This window comes from Mastomys coucha, unplaced genomic scaffold, assembly GCF_008632895.1.
Source record: "Mastomys coucha isolate ucsf_1 unplaced genomic scaffold, UCSF_Mcou_1 pScaffold3, whole genome shotgun sequence".
Lineage (NCBI taxonomy): Eukaryota > Metazoa > Chordata > Mammalia > Rodentia > Muridae > Mastomys > Mastomys coucha.
In genome coordinates this window covers 64,157,237-64,167,990 of record NW_022196909.1, presented here as the reverse complement: position 1 = coordinate 64,167,990, position 10,754 = coordinate 64,157,237, and the positions used below count along the sequence as shown (strand labels likewise).

The following is a 10,754-nucleotide window of genomic DNA, read 5'->3' as shown; positions in this document are numbered from 1 at the left end:
AGAAACAGAAAAACAAACAGAGGAACACACAATGTCCACGTCACCTGCAGTATTGGTCAGCTTTCAATTTGGCTTTCCTGTCCAGAAGTGTCTTATGCAAAAATCCATCTTTCTGAGCCTTTTAAAGAATTTTACTATTTCCTTTTATTATTTTGAGTTTGTGGTCTTGGAAGCTCTGGAATTTCTTTACATAGTTGATTTCATACTGCTTCACGCTTCCCTTGCCTTCTTCTGGGATGTCATACGTTTTCTCGGTTTCTCTTTCCGCACAGGATCATTTTATCATTTTATCATTTCTTCCTCTCCTGCTGTTTGATTCTTTGCTTCTATATCACGGCTTCATTACATCTAATAAAGCAGCTACTTGAGGCCAGTAAAGCCATCTTTCCATCTTGAAACAGCGGTTCCCATTGTTCTCTAGGACCAATCACATCCAAACGCCCAACGAGAAGTCCATCTGAATTTATACCAAGATGTTTTCCATAGCCAGACTTCAGGGCAGTTCTGGAATCAGACAATTTGGCAGCAGTAAACTGATCTGGAGGACTGGGGCCTTCATCAGCTTCTCTGTGTGGAACTCCCAGTGTAAACCGTCCATTGTCCAGTGCATGGATATAGGCTCTTTTATCCACTTCAAATGGCAATAGTTCCTGAAATCTCCCCAGAGGTGGGAACAGTCTACCCGATTCCCACACTATCAAGTTGGGTTTCCTCACTCATCTTCTTCTCCTTTTCTTTTCTTATCTTGGTTCTTTTTCGTTTTACTCTTGACTTCAGTGCCCTTGAGCATGAGTTTGGTGGACTTTACATAGTAATATTCGACTATGGTTCAGCACGCTTAAGTGGTAGCTGCTGGCAGAGCGCCTGTCAGTCTGGGAGGAGGAAGGGGCTCTACTTTATGACATTCTTGTTTTTTTTTTTTTTTGGTTTTTCGAGACAGGGTTTCTCTGTGTAGCCTTGACTGTCCTGGAACTCACTCTGTAGACCAGGCTGGCCTCGAACTCAGAGATCCACCTACCTTTGCCTCCCAAGTGCTGGGATTAAAGGCGTGCGCCACCACCGCCTGGCGTTTTTTTTTTTTTTTATGGGGGGGGACTTTATGACATTCTTAAATCAAGTAATATTTCAATACATCAAAATCTGCGGGGGAAACGCTAGTAAAATATCAATATCTATTTTAAAATATCAACTTTACTAATTTCGTTCACTTTACCCTACTCCAGACCCAGCTTGTAGGAGAGCTAGCTCAGCTCCCTTTTCATGCACGCACTCTAGTTGTGTCCCCCATACATCAATAGTCTTGGCTTCCCCATTCAAAAAAAAAAAAAGATATATAAAAGGAAGACACAAAAGAATGGGTGAACCTTGAATTGCTCCCTACACACAGAACTCTGAATTAATCGTCAATACCATGACCCTGGTGTGGATAGAAAATTCATTTAGCAATCAAGGAAAGTCTCAGAGAGAGGAGGTGATTATTCCAGAGCTGTGTAGCTGATTAAAGTGTCCAAACCTTGTAGAAGTTAGGTCCAGTTCTTCCTCCCAGCCCCATGCTCCCATAAATAAGATTCCAACTCAAAATATATTTACAAATACCTTGGCCATATAGATAGGCTTTTCTCTGACTAGAATCATAGCTTAAAATAACCCATTTATTTTGTTCTACATTCTGGCCCGTGACTGGTTACCTGTGCTCAGGTACCATGTGTCTGTCTGCTCACATCTTCCTAGCAAATCCCTGTGCCTCTCTCTATCCCAGAACTCTTTCTCCTCCTGGATGTTCCACCTTCTCTTTCCTGCCTAAGCCATAGGCTTTTTTACTTGACAGGTGTTGTATCCATACAGTGCACGAGATATTCTCTCTACAAAAGCATGTCTCAAACCCAGTACCATCTGATTCCTGTAACTGACTCTTTCTAAGATTCATGATGTGAGAAGGGTTGGGGTACCTTGTGCCTCTTTTCTTTGGAAAGCAGTGAGACTTAGCCTCAGATCTTGGAGGTCCATTCACACTCCATAACAGACATATGTACATACTAAGAATAGGTATGCTCAGTCAGTCATGGTGACATATACACCTGTCATCCTGGCACTCAGGAGGCTGAGTCAGCAGAATCTTGTGAGTCCTGGCCTGCTTCACCTACATAGTGATCTCCAAGCTGGTATGGGCTATATAGTGAAAACCTATCTCAAGGGGAAAAAGAGTGGGGAGGTGTTATTCTCAAATCTGCTAATCAATTGTTTTCAAAGCTCTACTGCTATGAACCTGGAAGAAGCCATGGCCAGTATAGAGCATCTGTGAGCTATATATAGTTGGAAGTGGAAATACGGTGTATAATCTGGAAGAACTGACAGTTCCTAGATGGGGGAAGAATAACAGAACATACCTGATTATTTTTACAAATACAGGCTGGTTATTGGATAAGCAGGGATGGTTTTGGCCATGTAGCTAGATAGACTTTCTCCAGATTGCTTAGTACTGTCTCAATTTTGAGTAGCATCAAGAAAAAAAATGGTAGCTTGAGTTGATTTTTGGGGGCATGTCTGTCATGATCTGCAAGAGGCCTGGGGATCTCCTGAGAATGGCTTATGTGCTGTCTGCTACTACAGCTATCTCTGCCTGCATTTGTCAGCAGAACTGGGGGAGGAAGTGAGGAAAACAAAACCCATTTCTTTGCAGGTGGGAGGCCTGCAGAGCCTTCGGGAGAGCACCTTACCCAGGAGGAAAAGCTTGTTGACATGATAGACTTGAACCAGGAAGAGAAATCAGAAGCAGATGCCCCAGGGAGCTGCAAGGGCTAAAAACAAACTCTGTGGACATGTCTTCCTTCTCAGAGGAGAGACCCTGAGTAAACCCACAGAAAGGGAGCACTCATATTGGCACCCAGAAAATAACCCGTCATAGGAAACTTTCACATACTCCCATGGAACCTGTGAGACCATCTGTTGTCCAGGGGCGGGGATGGGGGACCTTAGGTTTGTTGTAGACATTCCCATCTCATGCAGAACCAGCCATGGAGGTCTCAGTTATGTGTGCCAAATCCTGGTGTTTTGAGAATTCCTTCCCTAGGGAGATTCCAATTTACTTACTACCATCCTAAGGTTTATCCTTCTAATGACAAACCAAATAGGATCCTATCAAAATTCAACCCAGAAAAAACCAAGTTTGTCAAGCATGCTTTACTTAGAGAGTGTGGGTGAGAACTGGAATGTCTATCTGGCAGGAATGATGGCTTCCCCATAGCTGTGTAGAAGGAGCCCCCTTCTCCAGCCTTGCCCAGATTGCATACTCTAGCATCCCCTAGATGCCCTGGAGCCACAAGCAGTTAGAACAGAATGGTATGTGAATACCCAGGAGGGAAAGCTGGAAATTAAGTGAGGGCCCATGGTCCTTCCTGCTCCCTTCTTCAGAATTAATAGCCGTAGTCTCCAGGCCTGCTGGAGACAGACTCTTATAAGCTGGCACGCTAGATCTAATGAAAGTGGAGCAAGTTCTACAACTCCTGGTCCCAGATCCTTGCAGAGGTGATGCTGGAAAGCTGCTCTATGCCTTCACAGCGATAGAAGATGAATGCAGTATGCAAATTCCCATGAGTAGTCACATCTATCTAGTTAAAGACAGTGGCAACTGCATTACACGGAGACACCTGTTGATACCTGTCTTAGGGGGTTTGGGGTGTCCTGTCCTCCACTTGCCTCACCCTTCCTTGATATTTATTCCACCTGAATTTTTCCTGTTCCCTCACTAAGCATCAACTCCATGGAGTCTCCAACCTGCTCTCAGGCTTCTGCTTGGATTCCATGAGGGAAAGACGCAAGAGGGGAAGCAGAGAGCTGTGTGGGAGGGAAAAACGGTCATGTGAAGATCTCCCTGACTTTACTTTCTGACCACTAAGCAGGGAAGCAAAGGATGGCAGTGTATAGGATAATTCTACACCTGAAAGCCGAAACTGTTTACACCAAAGCAACTCTCACTCAGTTCAGCATTCAATCTAAGATAGATCCTTTCCTAGAAGCCTGGGAGACCCTCATGAGTGTGACATGCAAGCATGAAGATCTGTGTGCAAATCCCCTAAATCCCACATAAATTGTGTGGACCTAGCAGACATAGGAGGATCCCTGAGGGGAATACAAACCAGTCACTGTTACAGAGTCAGGGAACATTAGCTCTGTTTGGAGAACCCCACTGGTACTCTTGGGGGTAGGTATCCCCAGCCACAGTCTATAAGACTACAAATGTCCTCTTCACCTAATCCATTCCCCCACCTTTGGAGCTGCAATCCTGTAGTTTTCTTAGGCCCATCTGGGTTATTGTGCCCCTTTGCCCTCCTCTCCCATCTTTCCCTCAGAGCTGCCTGTATTCCCGCAGCTCTGCTAGACCCTTGTACAAGGTGAAAGGATGAAGCGATGACCCAGTGGATAAAACATTTGCTGTGCAAATATAAGAATCAGAGTTTGGATTCCCAGAACCTGAGTGAAAGCAGAACACGTTTGGTGACTCCCTGTTATCTTAGCAGTCAGAAAGCATAGGTCAAGGGGCCCAAGACAAGCCAGCTAGCTAGGCTAGCTGAAACTGGTGAGCTCTGGGGCCAGCAAGAGACCTTGCCCTAATAAATAAAGGGAGAGCAACTGAAGAAGACACCCGAAGTCAACTTTGGGTTTTCACATGTGTGCATGTATATGAGCATGTACAGGCATCCATTCACATACTTGTGGCCATACATCTATACTTATGTGAGAGTGCATCTACACAAGCATGCACAGCACACACATATATGTATCAAGCAAAAAAATAAATAATAATAAAAAGAATTACTGAGACAGCTTAGTTGGTGTGAGCCAAGGCACTTCCTATATAAACCTGGTGACCTGAGTTTGATCCCCCAAACCTAAGTCAAGGTGTAAGTAGATAAGCAGGTCCATGGAGTTGTTCTCTGACCACCTGCTCCTCTCACACACATCCTACATGCGCACATGTATTATGCATATACAAGTTAATAAATTAATTAAAATAAATAAACATGGGAAAAGAGACAGAGGGCAACAGACCTCTAGCCTCCATACACATGTGCACCTCTGAACACGCATGCGTGCGCGCACAAACACACACACACACACACACACACACACACACAGAAATAGACTGAGATAGACTGACAGACAAGCTGACAAAAGAAAGGAAGAAAATGTCTTGGTCACCCCAAGACAGCCAAATCCACTTTCTCAAACCTGATTCCTTGCATCAAGCTTGGGTTTGCTGCCAATGGTTATATGTGTTTGGGACAGTTATTGGGTAGAGATGGAAGCACCAGGCTGACACTTCTGGGAAGGTGTCTTTGAGCTTTTGCTGAGCCTGTGAGTGCTGGCCAGGCTGAGAACACTTTGTGCCAAGTTCCCCTCCTTGTGCAGGCAGGGAGGGATGCATGAAGGAGGCCAGAGAGGAACCAAGAACCCTGACTTAGCACTAGGAGATCCGATTGCCAGCCCACACTCGCTGCACATCTATGGCTGAGCCCAATGCCAGCTACTTAACTTCTCCGACTTTACCCAGTGTGTCTAAGAGGAAGCTGCTTAGCTGTTTATCTTCGCTATCTCATGGAGGTAGTAGCTATGACTTAAGAATAAGAGAAGAGAAAAATCTGAGATCAATCCAGAGAGGCTAAGGAACTGATCAAAAGTCACATAGATATCAAGTGGCAAAGCTGAGACTTGAACCCAAGGCATGGCAGAATCTGGCCCAAAACACCTCATCCTGGACCTAATCACACTCCCACAAATAGATCTTTTCATAAATTCTCTTCCAGGATCCCTCAGCCTCTCCTCTCATGCATAATAGCTAAGAAGTACTCTTTGTAAAAAAGATTTATGTTAGTGTGGATGTATATGCGAGTTTTGTGTGTGTGTGTGTGTGTGTGTGTGTGTGTGTGTGTGTGCCCCCTCAGAAGCCAGAAGTGGACATCAAGTCTCCTGGAGCTGGTTTTTCAGGTGGTTGTGAGCCACCCTACCTTGGTGCTGGGAACCAAGCTCAGGTCCTATAGAAGAGCAGGAAGTGATCTTAACCACTGAGCTATCTTTCCAGCTCCATGATCAATATTTTAATCTACTTCACAAATTATTTTTCTAAACTACAGGTGCCCTAAAACATGTTGCAAACTCTAAGTATGGACAGGAAGACAAAAATCAGAATGCCCAAATCAGCAATCCTGGAGCCTGGTATTTCACAGCTAGGTCTAAAGTTCACCACTCACGTGTAGGGCAATTTCCCCCATGGTACATGGTAGATGATTAATGACCAATGATAGTATTGGTACATATGAGAAGAGCCAAGTAATTGAGGTTTCTGTTTGAATTGGCTTACAGGGCTTAATCAATGGAAAGAAAAAGAAAGTATGAACTAGCAAGAGATTATTCTTGTTCTTCTGGTTTGTGCAGCCATGGATCAAAGGGCAGAGACTGTAGAAATCAACCAAGACATGCCTACAGCATTTCCTATGAGAAGCGCAAACTGTCCAGGCATGTTAAAGACAACCGAAGTGACCATTATGATGTGTGTGTGTAGGAGGAAAACACATGAGGACTTCAGGCTCCTTGTCCCACTGTACTTCCCAGCAGCCCCAGTAGGCTGGTGGCAGAAGCAGAGAGTGAGCCATTGGATTGATTTGAAGTTGGAGGCTCGCCAGGTACACAGCCTGAAGGGACAGCTGGGAAAAATTCAACTGAAGGGTGATAGAGTGCTTGGGTGATGGATGGGGGAAGATGTGAGTTTGGGGGGAGCTGAGAGATTAGATAAAGTGGAGGAGGTTCAAAGACTGAGAGCATAGACAAGGTGGCCCAGGACTTAGGAAAGCTTGGTGTGTACACGAGAGACAGCAAGGAAAGGCAAGAAGCTAGAGAAAGCTAGTAAGAAAGGAGAAGAGAACGATAAAAAAAACCTTTGAGGCCTGCAAGTGGCCAGGCCCTGTCCCTGAAGACCTGCAAGGCTTTGCCTTCAGAACATCCTACAGGACATAATGACCAGCCCCAGCCCCTCCAGGTGCAGGTGGCCAAGAGACAACAAAGTAAAAAGCTCAGTTCTCACCCTGGAAATCTTTACTCTAGAAACTCCACTCCCTCAAGAAATTCTATAAACCCTGTCTTCTCAATTCTCTGCTGTTTCTTGCCTAAGCAGAGGGAGCCACCCTCCTGGGCTTTCCCCTCTCAATAAATCTCTCGTGTGAGGTGTGTTGTGTTTTGTGGGTTTGTTTGTTTGTTTGTTTGTTGTTGTTGTTGCTTCCAAATGCAAGGATACCTTTCCCTTCAGAGCTATACCACTTGTACTGGAGAAGCCTTTCCCCTCGGAGTTATGGTACCATTACTTGGATAGACTCTCCTAATGCTCATGCTCACCCTGAGGGTCTGAGCTGCACTGGGAACTAATTCTTCATCTCTAGGCCACCCACAACAGACTCAACTTCCAGCTCCCTGGTCACATGGCACACTATTCACAGCAACAATTATGCAAATTTCCACTTTGATCAGTGTAAACATTTCTCTGAGTCCAGGGACATGACTGTTGAGCAGGCAGGATCCATCTGGTACTCTTGCAGGTGAGTGCTTCCAGCCACAGCTGGAATGTACTGTATGTAACCAGGAAGAGGCTCCTCACTGCAGTAGGTGGCGCTTGAGCACAGGACCTCAAAGCCCATCCCCATAGTGATGTACTTCCTCCAACAAGGCCACGCCCACTCAAACAAGGACACACCTCCTAATATTGTCATTCCCTGGGCCAAGCATATTCAAATCACCACAATAGCCCTGTATAGCTATATAGCTAAATACATAAATATAAAGCTATCTTTTGCCCCCGCCCCAATCCACTTGACCCCAGGCTCACCAGCCATCTCCTTCCTCCTTCTGGTCCATACAGTCTGACACACATTTTCCCTTACTGCCTTCTCAGATGGATCCCTGGGTATGGGATACTGTCTTAGTCAGGGTTTCTATTCCTGCACAAACATCATGACCAAGAAGCAAGTTGGGGTGGAAAGTGTTTATTTAGCTTACTTCCACATTGCTATTGATCATCAGAGGAAGTCAGGACTGGAACTCAAGCAGGTCAGGAAGCAGGAGCTGACACAGAGGCCATGGAGGGATGTTCTTTACTGGCTTGCTTCCCCTGGCTTGCTCAGCCTGCTCTCTTATAGAACCCAAGACTTCCAGCCTAGGGATGGCACCACCCACAAGGGGCCCTACCCCCTTGATCACTAATTGAGAAAATGCCCCACAGATGGATCTCATGGAGGCACTTCCCCAACTGAAGCTCCCTTCTCTGTGATAACTCCAGCCTGTGTCAAGTTGGCACACAAAACCAGCCAGTACAGATACCCAGAACCTCTCCGTAGTCAAACATGACCCCCATCTCACTCAAGTATAAAAGCTTTCACTCCCATCCAGGGCAAACGGCAAGATGTAGCCCTCTCAGCTGATTCTAGGTGTTTGGAAATTATCCTCTGTCTATTATTTGCATACAGATGGGTTTACGTTTTCTGGTGTATCCATAAGTTTTGATGTAAATATGGGACCCAAGACAGAAATCGGTCAGGCTTGGTTGAGTGTACGAATGACGGTGACCACCACATGTTTCGTTTCTGACTGGCTGTCTCCGAGTGTGCGAGCTTTCTGTGTTCTGTGCTTATTAGTTTTGTTTTTGCTTTCTTTGCTGCTGCCAGCCTCTGGCCACCATCGATAATGCTATTTGCTGTGGCTTCTTCAATGGCCAGAGCTCAGCACTTATCTCTGGGCTTTGTGGTCACTGGATTCAGATAGGAAGATAGGATTTAAAAACAATGCTTGCTTAATAAGGTATTAAAGCTACACCTTCATGCATTCATATGCAAGACTGTACCTGTGGCTGCAACTGAACTTCTTATGCACAAACCAAAGAAGTTAACCTTCAGGTCTCCTCACAGTTTGCCCTACTTTCTGACATCCAAGGGTCTCCAACACTCTCCTTTCATGAGCTCTCTCTCTTCAGGTGGCATTGGTAGAGGATGCCATATCCATGTCTCAACATTTCAAACTGACTCAGATTGCAGATGTAACTCTCTTAAGGGGTGTCTACATCATTAATTTCTGCTGTCTTCTGCCACCCCTTATATTTGGTTCCAAATTCTAGAGTCTGGATCTTCAGCCACCCCACCTCCCCACCTGCTCTAAGCATCCATTCCTCCTTGTCTACTTAGTAAAGGTTCTGTCTGTGGCTCTGGGAGCATGCCACGGAGCCCTTCCTTGTGGGCAGCTTTATAGTTAGTAAGACACTTGCTCCTCTCCCTCTGTGGAAACCCTCCCTGTTTCCTTGTCTCCTTCCCCCAGGAGCTGCCTGCTAAGCCCCACAGCTTCCCTACCTGGAGCTCTGTGACCTTGTCCCTCCTATATCTCAGCTCTGACTTGGAAGTTTCTCAGATTCCCCTTGTCCTCTTGTCTCTTGCCTCCCTGCTCCCACTTGGAGCTTATAGAAACTCTCTCTGGAGGAGCTCATTTTGTGAACCTTCCTGTCTCCCCGCTCTGGCTCAGATTTCATTAAAGCCTTGCTCTGTTACTATAAGCAGCTTGACCTCAGTGCAGTTCAATGGCCAAAAATGACATGCTCAATCTTCAGTGGGGACAATTTCTGCCACTGCACAAACAAATGACCAAAAAACTTTTATATCTAAACTCGCTCTCTTCTCCTCTATTTCTTCTGCTCACACTTGTTCAGGGTATCGCTTACATGTGAGTGTTTAACGTCCAAAAGACGTAACAGCTCATCCTAACATGGTTAGGAAATTGCTCAATATCAGGCTGTCCAAGGACAATTCTGTCTTCTATAATTTCTTACCCTTTCTTCCTTCACTGGGGTTTATTCCCTATGCGTATTTTCCCTATGACCAAAAGTGTAAAAAATGTCCAGAAACTTAGAGGCTATCTATATTGGTCCAGCAAATACCATAGGAGAAATCTGGTCCTAATTGCAATAGGCTACTGCATAACAGTCTGCCTGGTCACCCTGGAGAGTGTTGGTTGTATGTCTCTCCAGGGTTAAGTTCATGACCAGCATTAGTAGCCTCACTCGTTCTCTCACTTCTCATTAACTGCCCTGAATCAAATACCACTACCACTCATCTCTCCAATATCTCCCTAGCATCACAGACCATTCTAACTGCTCAGGGACACCCTTTATGGGCACACTGGATCCCTCAGACCGTAATAATACTTAGACTGCCACCCAGCCTTTATGTGCAAACGTGCATAATGCCTCCAATATATGAGACACTAAAGTTTATCACTTCCTATCTGCTGGGCCGTCAGGGACTTATAATAAAGGTGTTACCTGCTGGAGAAACCTTGCGGTTTCCATTGCAGGGTTTATATCAGCATAGCATGACAGACAAGTGGTTCAGGTCATACCCGTTTTAACAGCCCTGGGTATTTGCTGGCATCTCCGCAAGAGTGACAGCACTGAATACTTTCCTAGCTGTTTGCCATCAGTTGTCATCCAGGATCGCCAACAGTGATTCATCTTTACCTTCCAGGGCCAAATAGACTCACTGACCTCCATAATGTTATAGAATCGGTGAGGATTCGATTTACTAACAGCAGAAAGAGGTGGTCTTTGTCTCTTCCTCTGGGAGGAATATTGCTTCTATGTCAACCAGTCAGGTATAGCAGAAGGTAAGGCCTGACAACTCCAAGCAGCTCTCCTAAAATGTAAGAAACACCCTGATGCATGTGGCCAG

At 45.4% G+C, this 10,754-nt stretch overlaps 1 pseudogene; it reads right to left on the bottom strand.

Moving 5' to 3' along the window:
- Nucleotides 1-40: 40 nt before the first annotated feature.
- Nucleotides 41-7,691, bottom strand: LOC116074480 (annotated as a pseudogene).
- Nucleotides 7,692-10,754: the final 3,063 nt, after the last annotated feature.